This window comes from Pholcus phalangioides, unplaced genomic scaffold, assembly GCF_987345545.1.
Source record: "Pholcus phalangioides strain wild (caught in Gottingen) unplaced genomic scaffold, Ppha-v1.0 ptg000022l_1, whole genome shotgun sequence".
Taxonomy (NCBI): domain Eukaryota; kingdom Metazoa; phylum Arthropoda; class Arachnida; order Araneae; family Pholcidae; genus Pholcus; species Pholcus phalangioides.
In genome coordinates, this window is record NW_028301615.1 from 30,839,487 (window position 1) to 30,856,216 (window position 16,730).

At 33.5% G+C, this 16,730-nt stretch overlaps 1 protein-coding gene across 1 annotated transcript in view; it reads right to left on the minus strand.

The window, feature by feature from the left end:
• Positions 1-16,730, minus strand: part of LOC149070177 (uncharacterized) — a 52,695-nt gene that overhangs the window by 17,240 nt on the left and 18,725 nt on the right. The window lies entirely within an intron of this gene.

Consider the following 16,730-nt stretch of genomic DNA (forward strand, 5'->3'; position numbering starts at 1 on the left):
ATCAGTTTTCTGTAACTCTTTACAACTGCATATATGTAAGCTTTCGGATGAGGAAGTCACTGTGTTATGTGTGTGTGTTTGTGAAGAAGGGGGGAAAAGAAATTCAAAAGCTCAAACAAAAGTATCCCTCAACAAAAAGCTTATGGACAAAGCAAATAATTGGAATATTATAAAATCTCAGGAAAAAATCTTCAGAATATCTCTTGAACCTTACTTGAAATAACAATCGATACTTGGTTTAACTTGAAATGCTTCATTAGATTTATGTGTGCAGTGATGAAAAATGATACTCAGTACAAGAACTCAATTGACTGGGATAATAAATTGAATTTCAAGGATATTTAGCTTGATGCTAAAGGCAGTAGCATTCAAGAAATGGTTAGGTATTCTGGCATTACCTGAATCACCCCGGGGGGGGGGGTAAAAACAATGAAATTATCAATTAGAACTGACACTAAATAACATAATAATGTCAACTTCACGTGTTTGACAAACTTTTATTGATTGTTCCAAGTTAACCATTTACTATGAAACAGAATAGAAATGCTTCTAACAGAAAGAGCAAAAGAATTGCTACAATTCACTTGGATTAGAAATTCATATGAACAGGATCACCACTTGGTCAACATATGATATGTACATAACATCTGGGCAACTACAAATATGCCAATTAATTGCTGATTATGCAAAAACTTACATTAAATAGAAAGAAAAAATTAGAGTTTTCTGCCATATCAAGACATGAATGCCAATTGTTCTTGAAAAACATAGTGGAAAAAGGACCTATTCAAAAACATTGAAAGTGTTTGTATAAATTCAAAATCCTGTTTCGATGGATGTGAATCAAGATAAACTAAGGAATTGAAATTATTTTCATTCACTGACAAGACTAATGATCCGAATAATCTAACATGAAAACTTGGGATATTTTGCAAAGCTGCAACATGTTTCACTGTCAGATAACAAAAACACGAAGGCCTCACAGAGAGTAATATATTTAATCATAAGCACATATTGGAACCTACATAATTGAAACTGATTTTTCTCTCAAATAATTGCCCATAAAATTCACAATTCAAATTTATTTGAACATAGTCCATTTATCCTTCAAGATACATATCATATAAAAAAGAGATCAAGACCTCAATGCAGTTGGATACAAATACTAAAATTCTTTATTCAAAAGACTATTTCGAAATTCCAGCAAGGGTGTCATCTCGCACACTATGGTAAATTAAGAACACTAATTACACGCAACCACTTCTGACACTATTTGTTTTCTTGATAATTCAAGAAATATATTCTAAACAAAAAAACCAGGAAAGTATCAAAGGAAGTATCAAGTATGAGTTTTCAGGAGAAACTTAAAAATACCAAAAGGAAAAGTTCATCATTACTATGAACCGAGTAAAAATATCTTTGTTGCGAATCAAAAAGAAAATTTGTTAAGAGTATTTTCCACACTGACAAATGAGAATTAAGATTTTTCAGAAGGAAAAATGAAAAGTGAAAAAATGGTTTTGAAATGGTGTTTGTGTTTTATTTTATCTCGTCATTGTGTATTTTCCCTATCTCGATTTCTTTTTTCTTAGCATAAAATAATTCATAATTTCTTTTTTTAAGGGTCAAATCACAACAATTTGAAAACGGGAGAAATATATTTGAGAATACGGGTTTCTTCTCCATGGTCCCTTACCGGGAAGCCCCAGATAGATGATTCAAGAGAACGACAATGGTCAGCCACTAATGAGATGAAATATTCTTTTAGTACAAATAGTTTTTGAAGTCTTCCACTGCAGAAAATTTTCGAGGCTCCACACGTCTCAGCTTTATCGCTGCCAAAAACTTATTGGCTGAAAAATTTTTAGAGGAAATTAGCCATGCCAGTTAAAACAGATTAAATAATTTTCTGATTCTACTACTCAAGAGAAAATAACTATAACCCGGAAAAACAAAAATCAACTTTAAATTTGCAGGCGAGGAAACCAAAACAAAACTTTTGTTTCTTCTGCGAACTCATGCGCTGTATTGGTCGTTGTCTTTTTCAGGAAAGTATGAATTTCATAAAACTTACAAGTCAGTAAATGATTCATAAAGATGTCAAGGGACGATGAGTCTATTTTTGTAGCATCCAGTTATAAAAATGATTTCTCTGATGTTGCTCTGAATTTGGTCTTCAGTGTAACTATAATAAAGTATATTTTCCATAATTATCTTCTCATCATAACAAATTGAACAAATTCAGCCTTTTGGAAATCTCAAATGTTTTCTGAATTGAGAATAAATGAGTGAAACACCATTACCGATGGAAAATTATGCAATTCAGATTATCCTTTTCAGTGCAACATATCATTTTCAAACTAAATATATGATCAATTGCTTTTCTTCAGATATTTCTACATATAATGGCGGCCCAATAGAATATTCAAGTTGATGACATCAAGTCAAACAATAAATTTTCTAGCTGCGATGTATAAAATTTTTGATCAGGATTTTTATATTCATTCATCATATCAGCCAATGAGTGACTCTGACAGTAAGAGAATGAAATTCTTAGCTGTATGGAACAGCAAAACAGCAAAGGTGAGAGTCAGCTCATCATTGCACACAAAAGTTGAATCATGAACCAATGATTTTTGCTTTTTTCTATGGCATAAATATATGCAAGCACATTACAAGACTAAGAAAATACTTGAATTTGCCAAAGATGTAACTGAATAAAGGTTTCTCACACATTTTTGTCCCAGAATACATCCAAATTCTGAAGCTCTTTCATTTTCATGTTATTCAGAAGATAAAAGAACAATTTGTGAGAATCTTGTGCTTTCACTATAATAACGTAACTTCAACTTAGATGTTAGAATTCACAAATGTTTTAATAGTTCATATCAAAATCATCAATAATTCTTTGGCCAATAATTTGCAAGCAAACCAGGTATGGTTTAAAAACAACTGATGAATGTCACACTGTTGCACAATTATTAATTATTCTTTGCTGGAAATGCAAAGATTTCTCCTACCTAAGCATTTCAAACATCCTCACCATCTATTTCAATCAAACAATTGCAAACGTGTGTGAATTGTACATGCTGTAATACTATCATTCCTCGAACATAAAGTCTTCTTTTTTTGTCAACCTTGATAGCAATAATTTCTTCTTCCCATCACTTGATTTTCAAATCATTTTCAATGCTCCGGGTACTTCATTAGCTTTGAAATTGTTTTACTAGGTATCATGATAAGCAATTCTGTTCGATTTCAATTTTTTAGGTTTCAAATGAATATTTTATTAATGCCAACCATGTCCATCAATTATGATAAATACCGAGGATGGTTTAATATTTAGTTTTTATTGATTTAACTAGGCTATATGATACCATTCTATTCACCTTCCTGTGTTATTTGAAATGAAGTTGGAAAAGCATTTGAGTTGAATTTAAATGGACAGAAGTTTAACCTAGGGATTCAGTTATATTTTAAGGACCAAAAGTTGCCCCTCCTGCCTATCTTCAGCATAGTGATTCATCAGAACACACTTACCAAAGTGAAATTCGTACGAAATTTTAAATGCACACATTCAAAGAAAAGATGAATTGTCAATCAAGTTCCCCTTTTTCTTCATTGTCTGACAATTTAGTGATAATACTTTTTAATAAAGATTAGGTATATTTTGAAAATAAATCACATTAGTATTCGATAAAATGAGTTTCAGCCAAGTTTAGAATTTTAAATGAGTTAAGACGGGGGCCTGATTACAAGACAGTTTTACAATGAATATGGCCATGTGAAAATAAACATTTCTGCATCAACTGTATAAAATTATCAGTTTGTTTAACACTTCAGAAAAAAGAAGGATGAAAGAATAAAATACCAACAAAAGGAAAAATTTTGATGGGACTTTTGAGTGTGAATGATAAACCGCCAACATAGATATGCATTACGATTCTTCTAATGAAGTTTAAATAGGTTACCTACATTAAACAAGAACTTCCTAACAATGGTTTTGAGAGATAGTCATATATATATCTTTAGTAAGTTTGGATAAATGCTTGCACATTAAACTTGCCCTTACCAATGAGAGAAATTTATCGAAGCTCTCAATGTTTTCATTACCTCTTTTCTCATCATCACAAAGCTTTATTCTAACCTTATAACAAGTCCTCTCCCAGTTCACCTCAGAATTTTTTCTCTTTTATCATCTTTTTTGTGGAGCTATGTGGATATTTATTCTTCCCACATGAAAGATTTTTCCCTTGAAAATTATAAAAGACAAATCTACTGCACTCGTTTTTCTCTTTCTAACAAGTGAACAAAAAAGCAAGTTTGAGATTATTTGCTGATACTTCAAGTACAAATCGTCCAAATTTGTTCCCAACAGCTTGTGCGTGAAAGGGTTAAGAAAAGAACACAATATAGCTACCAGCTATAACCGTATTTAATAATTAAGTTTGATTCCACAAGAAAGAAGGGACAAGGCGCTAGTCCACAATTCAAATGGCTTGCTACACCTTATGTACAAAGAATGTAACAATCTTGTAATTAAAAACCACTCTTTGGTATTTACATGGCTTTGTCAGAGCCATGCCTTAATGAAGTAAATAGGTCACATTTTACTTTTGTTGCACAAAAGTAATTTTTTTATGTGAATTGTAGCAAAATCTACAATTCACACCTTATTCTGAATGGCTCTCACATGAATCACTCTTCTCGTACGACTCTTACTAAGATATGTTCCAAGTCTGTTTCCTTTCCTCAACACACACCTTCTGGTACATAAGACGTGTTATCAAACTGGGCTACCAAGCCCCACTAAATAGTGTTGGTTGGTAATTGGTTTTTTTCAACACTATTCACACACACACAACTGGATTACTACCTTTTTTCTCATTAATTCATTTCAGCAATAAAATACAGCCTAGCCTAATAGGCCATTCATCTGTATTTGATACATAAGTGCAACCATGTTTATTAAAATTCAGTCTTTGTTTTATCATAACCTTCCTTTAATGAAAAGTAAAAAGCGACGAACGTCTGCTTCAAGGGGTGCTCTCAACTCACACCTCAGTATTTCAATATACACAACAGATTCCTGCTATTTTCTGTTCAAAGTTTCAACAAAAAAGAAGAGTTCAATCTTTGTTAATGACAAAATACTGACAATTTAACGGACAAAAACTGACAAAACTGAAATTCACACGACTGCTAGGTTTCTAACAAATGCTGGGTCACTAGATAGCATAATAATAACGTAATAACGTAAATAAGAATGTTATGTTGTGCTTTTTGAAAAAATGATGCAATGTAGACAGACAATAACTGAAACAACATACGTGCAAAATAATGTCACTGACATTTATAGACATCATCTGAAGTGTAAGTCACTCACAATCTTGAAACATCTAGTCTTACAGTAGTATATTTATATGTGGCCATGCCCCTCCTCAAATATTTATCATTTCCACGATATGTATAAAAATACTGGGTTTGAGCCCTTCCTCCCCAAAAAATGTCCTTCAGAAAATCCTGCATAGGCTACTGCCTAATCTTATTGAGAAATATATTGGCGCTTTCCCCCAACCTTGTTATTTCATGAACATAATCATACATTCATAAGCAGGAAAAAAATTGATTTCACTTACATCCTAAAGATGTGTTAATCTTTATTTTAGATGTGTTAAAATCAACAGGCTTAAGAGGTGTTAAACAAACTGAAGATGCAATTGATACTTATCATGGTTCCAATGATCCCTCTATTTATATTTAATCATTTTTTTTCTCCCAGGATATACCCATTGTTACTCTCCACAGCATTATACAGTGAAAATCCTATGTATAATGATACCCTCTATAACAATAATATTGCCTATTTCCCTGGTCCTGATGCACTTTTCATAATATACATATATCCCATTTTATTAACTCTTTTATATATGTTTTTATAATCCCTTGAGTATCATTACATAGGTGTTTCACTGTATAATGAACTTGCACTGTATATATGCTTGGTTGAAATGATCCACAGTACACACAGAATCACTATATACACAGCTGAAGATATATTGATTCTCTGTGCTTGGCAGCATTTTTGGGAGTATGAAGAGAGCTTAGAGGGATCATTGGTCACGATGTATACAGTAAAGAACTGTTACTAATTATTCATGTTTTGGAGACATTTCAGTAAGTGTGTTCCAAAATCTTTATGGACAAGGAAGATGAAACTCTGATGCCCCTTGAATGAATGCAATCACCTCTCCATTCTCATATGATAAATAACCTGAGGGTGATTTTCACATCACATGAAGACCAAAAAAAAAAGTCATTAAACATACATATATTGACATTAAAAATAACTTTCAAAAACAGCAATTCAGCATTTTGGAAGAATATGTGATTTTACAGGCCAGCACATAATTTTTGCTGGTGAAATATATCTGACTTTTAGAACCATTGTTGGTGAAGGAATTTCAGGATGTTCGGTTGTGTGATTGGATAAAATATATTTAACATTTTACCTCCACAAGTGGCATCTTTAGGAGTCAGTGTGATCAACTTTTAAAGATGATTGTTGAAACCCCTCGATGGAGAATTTCCTGGAGAATTGGCTCTTAGTATATGACGCTTGTCAATAAGTATGAACTCAAACAGCCAAAAATCCTTTCACCATAACAATGACTATTTTTTCCACCCTTTTAAACCAATATCTTGGTACATTGGCTATTGTTAAATTTCTTTGCTTTATTTTTAGCAATGTATATATGAATGTACATTAATTGGACACATTAGTTCTGATTACAATCGAGGATTTTCTTTTTTTCATTTCTGGAAAATATCAGCAAAAAGAACAATTAACCTTTAAATTTTCCGATTGGCATACCCGAATTTTATCATTCTTTCTGATTATTCTGTTTTGTTACTATTAAATTGGCATTAAAAAAAGAAAACAAATGATTAGAAACACAGTTGTTCAGTTTGTCACAAGGAAGTGTGACAGTGTACATAAGTCTGAAAGTGTTATATAGTGTTGTGTCTAGGGTTACCAGATTAGAAAACTGAGAAAGGAAGAGGACACCTGTGCGCTAGCAACTTTTTTTAATATCATTTTTCCCAATTTTCGCAACAGATGCTGCCACTAGGATTCAACATCCGGTGTTTGCATCCTAATTTTTTTGTTTTTGAATGGGAGAAGTAACACCACCCTTCCTCCCTTCAGGATATGGCATTAGATATTGGTGAGAAAACAATAGTATTATTAAAATGGATGTTGCGGTTTTCCTTTTCCAGAATGGTTTTAAGGACTGTCGTATTATCATGAAGCAGGGCCACAACTAAGAGGGAGAGCAGATGAGTCTGGTGCCCTAGGCGCTGAACCAGAGGGGGCACAAATTTCACCCTTCAACATTACATGGGGGGGGGGGGGGAGGAAATAAAATGCATGCTTGCCCTGGCTGCTGGCTGACCAAGTATTTAGCTGTGGCCGTCTTGGAGCAAGCAGGGTCATGGTTGGATCAGTATCCACTGCCCCCGCTTGCAACTTTTTATAGGTTCTTGTATTCTGAAAATTTAGACAGAAATTGGTCAAAGGGTGTAAACATGTATGGAAAAAAAAGCACTCACACGAACACTCATATCAATGAAGAGAAATTGTGGAGTGAAAAAAAAAAATTTCCCCTAGAAAAAAAATTATCAGAAACCTGAAAAGGAGGAGAAAAGAGTGAATTTTTTAAAACATAAAAGGATGCTTGAGATGGCATCAAAAAGGAAGACATGCCACCCAAAGGAGGATTCCTGGTAACCCTAGTTGTTTTTTCAGTGCTGCCATCTATATTTCAGAAGTAGAGTTAAATGTAATGATTGAATATTTGTGCACCATTGTAGACATGTTGCTTTCTATGGCGAGACTTTTCAACAGAGTAGATTGGCTCAAAAACGTTAAACTCTAAGAGGTTTGGGGGATGTCTGAAAGAATGTGTCTACAATAATTCTCCAAATGGCAGTTCAAGTTGCAACAGCTTAGTCAAATCTACTCACCTGATACTACCTCAAACGTTTTGATACAAAATATTGATGAGAACATTTTGGTCCAGCACTCTATGATTGATTTTGAAAAAATTTCTCACCACTACTGTTTAGAAATAGGTAACTGAGCTAAGCAATATTATTCAAAATTACCGATGGGAATAAGCAGGAAACAATTTTTTTGCCTGCTTGTTTGATTCCTTTAATCAATTTGCATTGATTCTTTTTAATAGGGCTGTGGAATCAAATGGTAAAAAGCAAACTAGCCTAGACTTATGGTTTAAAGCCAATTACAAACAGATGCAGGTCTCCATGCTTCAACCGAGATTCAAGTGATATTTAACAAACTGAAGTAGAGTTTGCTATGCTTACCCCAAGCAGCATTGTCAATTTACAAAAGACAGGGAGCCAATAAAGCATCTATATAAATTTCTCCCATATTCCATTATTCCCACAACATAGGGCATTAATGTTTAACACTTTTGCCAGCTTATTTAACAAATTCCTTTCGATTTTATTATGTACGGCTGTGGTTGTCGGATTCTGCTACAAAGCAGAGCTAGAAAAGATCTCTAACAGGATAGTTCCGGAAGCAGAGTGTTGCCATTGATGTCATGTAAGGCTACTGTCAAACAGAAATCACTCAAATGTAATGAACATATTAAATCTGATTACATAGTGCCACCTCTGGGATTCATTCATCTGGGAAAAAAAAATCAGTTCTCAATCAAAACTCTCATAGGAATTGGTTTTTCACCACTTTCTTCTACTTTCAGAGGCATTCAACTTTAAAATCCTTTATTCAGTGGAATGTCATTGGCAAAGAAAACACAGCAGATAGGCATATTCAGAGCTTGCCTTCCTACCCGTAATAAAACGTGATTCGAGCACAGGTCTTCTAGAACAGTGATTCCAAACACTTTTAGCTGTGGAACCCTTCATCCCACAAGGAAATCTTGGTACCTGACAAGGACTGGACCCCTGACAAGTACCTGGACCCCTCACCCCCAACTTTTAGTCATGGACCCCCATTTATAGCAGTAGAAACTACAGCCATCTAGTAGTGAGAATTTTCTCGAACAATGGAGGACATTCTATCCAGTAACTAGTAAATGTGATGCAATAGTAATGCCACCTACTGGACTGCAAAAGAACTAAAACAGTGTTTCACACTCCTATCAAGAGATGTCACTACGAGTGCAATTTTTGTCAAATCATAATATTACTAGTGCCATCTACCAATGTTGCAAAGGTGCTTTTGCACAATAATTAGAACTTTTTTTTTAAAGTAATTTAATGTAATATTTATTTTCAGCTTAGCATTGACCTTTTTCTTTTATAATTCTACAATAGTGCTATGGAACTCGGTGAAAAATCCGTGGTTCCCTGGGGGTCCAGGCACCCCCAATTGGGAACCGATAGAGTCATTGTGTGATTTTGACGCCTGAACCAAAATTAAAATGATTTGCATTTCAAAAATTTGTTTGGAAACCGCGTGAATTATACAGTGAAGAGTAGTTTGTGCTTTCTTATTGAATATAAGAGGATAATATAATGTGAATGTAAAATTATTTTTGCAAGGAAGTCATTTCCGAATTCCAACCCAATTAACAACACCCTTCCCAGTACATTTAAAACTTCTTTTTTTAGATTTTACTAAAATTTTGAAGTTTTATTAAATTCCTCATTTTTTTTACTTTTGCTGTAAAAACATGGTTTTGCATCACATGTACTTCCAAACGCAGATATGTAACATGATAACTACAAAATGAATATGTTACTGTCAATGTCTGAAGCCTGGTCGATTCACAAAGTTGCCAGAAATTGACCACATAAAATGGCCGCACTTTGCTGAATGTCCAGACTTCAGATTCGGACTGGAACATATACATATAAATCATACATGTACAGGAAAAAACTTCAAATAAGCTGCAAAATAAAATTGTGTTAGTATGTATATCAAAACAAACTTTGATAGCAATCGGTGACCTTGATTCAGCTTCAATACCTTACTCATGCTTCAAAACTGTCAAATCTTCTCAAGATGTTGTTCGAACTGGTGACGTAAAATTTATGAAACAGCTATGAATGGTACTTGTCAAATGAACAAATCTGCACTATTTGATGTTCATCATATTAACTGACTTGCAAGATAGCAAGAGCATGAATATATTGCTTCAGATTTTTGAATAATTACTGCATTCATAAACCGAACATTCAGGAAATATGCCTATGTGCAGCCAGTGCCTATATTCCCATATACTTCCATATATAGATTCCAATTCTCTACTACTTCCATAGACTTGTGTGCATATATCTTCTTTTTCTTCAATGCTTCTCTTCAAAACCACAAATTCTATAAAAAGAACTGGAACTTGCTCAGTTATCAAACAGCCTTTTAGATGCATTCTTTTAATTTCAATTAGAGATCAAATAGTCATTGTTGCAGGTTCCAGTGACCAGAGGTCAAAATGTCTGATGGAATATAGGATAAATATTCTAAAGTGGAACTTTTGACATTGCTCTTGCACTTTAAATCAATCATCATATTACAGCGGTTTCGTATGAACAGTTGAAATGGAATATGAACAAAACGGGTCACGCACGTCTTCAGCTATGTTCACCTTTATAGAATGTTCTTGTTTAGATTGAGATCAATCTTCATCTTTTGACAAAATAATCATTAACTTTGTAAGAAGCTTAGATTTCCAATTGCTATGAACCTTAAGAAAAATAGTCAAATTCGAGAAAGTCTATTGGCTTGAAAAACTTTTCGTACTTCATTGTTTCTTATGTGTTTTTCTTACTTCTGAAATTGTCCCTAAATGAAATTTTTGATGTGATCTTTGTTGCTCAACAGCACTTGTACGGCTCTAATAATGCTTATAGATATTTTTATCCATTGCAGATAATGAATGTATCCTACATGTCATCATGATAAACGCGATAATGATGCATATTTCGAACTAAGTGATTACTTGCAACTTGTCTTGTGAAAGAAAGTTCATTAACCACAAATATATAGATAAATATAAGAGAGCATCTCATCTTATCACTCAACTAATGTATTGCACGCTGCCTTTTGAGCTTTTAATGATCGCAACTCAAACCAATTCCACATGACATATTATAAAAGATGAAAGCTAAGCAATATAAATGATGCTCTGCATAACAAGATTCAAACCTTGCACTCAAAAAATTTCACATAAAACTTTGTCTTACTTCAACCGAATAGCAGTAGACGCTTTATTCGATGATGAAAAATTTACCTCCAAAGACGATATTACACGATTAAAATTTTCTCAATGAATGTTTGCCTATCAATCATGAACAGCTCGGAGATGTAGATCGAGCATCCATTAGTTGGATGGCACCAAAACTTGTTCGAGCCTACTGCAGTAAAACATTAGTTTCAAGTATTCAAAACAATTCAAAACAAAATGCATACTATAAAAATAAAATATACACAACCAATTGAACCAATATTCAATCATCTGAATCAATGACTTTCTTTTTCCAATCAGTAAACTTAGCCAATTGTGTGAATGATCACATATCAATATTTTTAAATTCATTTTATTATATTAAGAAGATACCAATGAATAACGCAAATACACTAAAAAGTCCTAGGACTTTTTATTTTCGTGTATTTGCCTTATTCGTTGGTGTCTTCTTAATATTCTTGGGCAAAGTTGACCAACTCTTCTATAATTTTATTATCCCAAAATAACTAAATGTGATTATTAGTTACATAACATTTCATGAAAGATCAAACCAAGGAAAAGATGCATGTGGATTCAAGTGATAAAAATATCATGAACACAGCTATGTCATTGGTGCTTGCAATGCATTGATGTATAACAATATGACAATGCATTAACAGTATAGTGGAATAAAAAAAAAGTTTTGTTGTAATAGAACCCCCAACACATAAAACAATTTTGCATATCCAAATTGAGCAGCAACCAAAACAAATGTCGCATCTCGACAGAAGCAGAAGAATGTTAGAAAAGTGTAGCTAGGCAGCCGGAGGTCAATCTACAATCTAAATTTATAAGTTCACTTTTCAACAGGCAACACAGGCATGAAGACACGGATTTTCCCAGTGAAGTGTTTATTATGGCTTTTCAAAGGTGTCAACAAACATTGTCAAGGGTGTCATATTGAGCCAAGAATATATGGAAATGTGCCAACTCACTGTTAGAACAAACCAGAATACACCAGATTTATGCAACTGATACTTCACAAGGGCTCTGCAGGCATATTGCATGGACAAGAGAGCCATAGGAGTCCAAAGCTTAGATCGGGGCTTGACAAGCACTAGGTCACGATGGTGATTAGAAAATCAGTTTTTAGCACATAAAATTTTCCATATGTGATTGCTAAATTTGGGTCTAAGAAAGACATTAGATGTTTTCATTGCGTGTCTTCCAACATAGGAAGGAGTCATAAGTCTTGGAAAATGTACGAAAAAAAACAATATTCAAGACCTGTTTTTCTGGGGAAAAAATCATGCTTGTGTTCCTGTGAAATTTGGCTAGGACAAGCCAATTTTTTTAATTTTGATTAAAAATATCTGGATTTAATTTGGATTTTTTTTGATTCGTCAAGCCCTGCCGTAGATGACCAAGACACATACAAATTTGAACTTGCATCATGGGAAACTAAGGATAGAAAATGATGATGACCAGGCTATGAAATTGGATTCAAGTCATTGAACAATCATTAGTTCTTATCAAAACAAAATGTGAAACAAATTGAAACAGCAAAAAATACTATAAAAAATGTTCTCATTTTCAAATCATTTTTGATACCTATGGCTTTGAACTGATTAATTTTAAAAAACTGGCTTCAAATCATCTTCATAGTAACCTATATATTGGTGTCTATTCAACATGAGACTAACTAGCCAACCATTCTGCCACCATGAGAATGAAGCTGAAGTAAAAATCTGGAAGATTCTTGCCTCCCCCCTCAAACTTTCTCAAGTTCAAGCACAGGAAGCTGATTTGACACCTAGCATAAGCTTAAAAGTCAAATCAAAACACTTACTAAGATTCACTCTTTGGCTTATAAACTTGAAAACATCAAATGTACAAACCATTTAGCTTGGTTTGGTGGCAGGGAAATTAAACAAGATGTGGTTATAAGTGCTATAAATACAGACTGCCAACTAAGCATTATCAGACAGTTGTTCAAGTGCCCACTTTGGTTAGATCATTTTGATTTGCCAGTCACACAAGTGGATTAGACTGCCAACACCTACAACTTGAAGCTCACTCTGGATGAAGCCAAATCTTTTAAAGGCACAGATTGGTGCACTAACAACTTGTGGCTACCAGAATAATATTTCTATCCTAAATAGCATGCAGTTAAGTAAAACAACCTTTCCAACTTTAGAACTGTTTGATGCATTTTCTCTCTGATAACTATACCATGCAGCTGAATGCACAGTGCACAAGATGACTTATACGAATATAAATGTAAGAAAACCAAACACACAGGCATGAAGCCAAACTTTATTAAAATATTGATTTCAATGGCAATGATTTCTTCACTGTATCAATAATATAATACCTAAAGCACAAAAATTGTGATGAACTTCCCATCAATGAAAGACATGTAGAAAAAATTTGACAGACCTTTTTCTAGAAACTGTATTAGAGCTTAAACAAAGTTCAAAATTACCATATCCCACAATTGCAGAAACATATTTATAGATTTGTTAACTACATAAACCTGACCTCTCTCCTCAAATTCTAATATAGTTTTATTGGCCACTCATTCCCCCAAATTTAAAATTTAATGCAGATTAGAACCAACTGCCCTCTGCTATAGCCTGCTTCAGCCCCATCCCCCCCCCCCGCTCGTTAATATGCATCTTCCCTGACATTTTGATAAGTGTCAAATTCCATCCAGAAAAAAGGTGATGGGATGAAGTTATATTAAAACACTACATAAAATTGGAGCAGCAACTGATTGGTTAAGAAAGTCATTAAAAACACTGAAATATAAATCATGGTTATGACAAGGTAAAGAAAAAAAAGAATTGTTGCGCAAGTTACTCAGAGTTTTGTTTTATAAGAAAAAACACACTTTTACTATTACATATTTTTCCTTCCATAAATTACTTTTTGCATGAATATTAGTTTAATACTGAATTTAACTTTTTAATAAGAAAATTAGCCTTTAATCGATATGATTCTAATTATATTAACCAATATTTATAATGATAATTAGATAAAAAAAATTCAACGTCTGTAATGTTAAAGAAAAAAATATTTTTTTACTCTTAAGTGTTTTAAGTTATAAGAGCTATCATACATGAATATTAGTTTGACTGTTCAAATTTAGCATTTACCTAACTTTAACTAATACTAGTAATAAATAAGGCAAGACAAAAGTCTCACTATCTTTCAGCATAAGCACTTCAAAGATCTTAAGTATAACTAAGGAAATGTGAAGACATTTTGTCTTTTTCTAACAACACTGTTCTTTTCCTAATATATCTAAGCTATGGATATGAAAAGTTCTTTCCCCATCAAACCTCAGGCAACCACCAATAGATGGAACCCTCTCAATATGCCCTCGCCTTAAGTCCCCTCCATGTTCAAAACGAGGGCGGAAGTATGACATGACATTCGCTAGAGAGAAAGATTTCCAGTCCAACTCGATCAGTAATAAATTGCTGTACTAGAGTTGGTGTGCTGGGGAAAGTGTCTAACATCTAAATACAAGCAAGAAATCGGATGACAAAAACTCTTTTCAAAAACTACAACTCATTCAATATCATTTACTTTCTAATATTCTGTAGTTCAACCATTAAACAATTTATTCACCTGAATTCTGATCACTTAAGGTAGTTTGCCTCAGCCAAAAAATAACTATTGATTCCCCATGACACCATGATCCATACATCAACTAAACTTGTTGAAAAGATCTAGTTATTTGTTTCCACCGCATAAAGAGAAGTCTGTCTCTCATATATAGGATAGTTTTTCTCTTCGTACTTGAGCCATAGAGAGATATGACAAAGATATGATGTTGACCGAAGCAAAATGCCTGCATATATGGCTTAATTTTCTAACGGTCATGGGGTCAATATGACGCTCTAATAACAAGAAAGATCATAATGAGGAGTAAATTCCACCTTCAATATTCTGACCCAAATAAGACACCAATTAGTGTTCAATCAGCCGAAATAAATTCAAAATCATTTGATCATTTTCTATCTCACCACAGTCATTTGATGCATACAAGAACTAATTAGACTGAAACCTATAGTTTATAGCCAGTTTTGAACAGTTTTTCTTCCATGTCTTTCACTGAAAGGTTGTTGCTGACTTCTTGTGATATATGCCTTGTGATATCACCTTACATAAACAAACATCTCTCTCTTCCTCAATTAGATATATCACTTCTAATCAGGGAAGAAAAATGTATCAAAGCCTGAACCAGCTACAAACTCACAAAATGTCACTTTGGCATTCAACATGAATGTCTTTGAACCAGTTTTTAATACAAGCAAATCAACTAAAGATTTTGCAATTAATGAAAATCCTCCTCATTCTCCACTTCTTATTGATGTGTATCAGTTAGGGAACAAAAGCATTAGATACTTAAAGGTCTTGAACCTTTAGTTTCAATCCACAAAAAACTATTGACACAAATATGGGTACCCAGCAACATGGGTCACATACTGCTGAGCCTTTAAGAAAAGTCAAAAATCTCAGCAGTAAGCCAAATAGGCTCCAGATATTATTGCAGGCCTATAGCCATAATTGATTGATTGCTCTAATAAGAGTTATTATAATAAATCTGAGAAGGGATTTCAAGAGAAATAAACATGGGAGGTCATTCCAACTACACAAGCTTATTATCATTCACATCAGAATTCATGCTGCCAATCACTGTTGCATTAAACTGCGACAGAATATTTCATTTGGCAAATAAATAAAAGATCAAATTCACCAAATCGTGAGTGTCTATTTGGCCTCTTGATGGTCAAATCAGCCATTTCAAGCAGTTGTTTTGGAATTCACAGTTTATGACGCATCAATCTGGCTAAGGTTTGCTCTCATTTGGCCACAACTTTCTCCATCTGATTAGCAAAATTGCTACAATTGATAAAAAGTCAGGATGGAACCCTGATTCACATACACAGAGTTCAGCAGAATATACTCTTATCTACCATGGTTCTGCTCAAGGAAAGATGTTTGAACCACAGTATCACTAAAAAAAGGTAGTGACAAAAGCAAAATTTTGCACAGTCGTCAATGTACAATTTTAATGCACAAGGTCCAAATCTTTCTTCAATTTCACATGCCCTCCTACAACACTTCAATACCACAAACAGGTGACAGCATCATGTGCTAAATCTTTGGGAACAAGCAAATCTCTTGGTGTCCAAATTTATATTTTTGCAAAGCCATACTGATTAAACTGAAAGATAAATTAAACTAATGATGAATTAACTGGAAATAAAGATTCTGAATTTTAGAGATAAATTACAAATTTACATTAAAGAGATAGTTGAATCAACATATTTAGCCTTTTATCAACTGATGGTACATTGAAGTACCGGGTCATAATTTCTTAAGTACCAAACTAATTGTATGTAAACACAGTATGTTTTTTAATCTTTAATTAGAGCTAAAACGATTTACCAAATAATGTACATAATAGTTATTTATTTTTATAATTGTATTGTAATT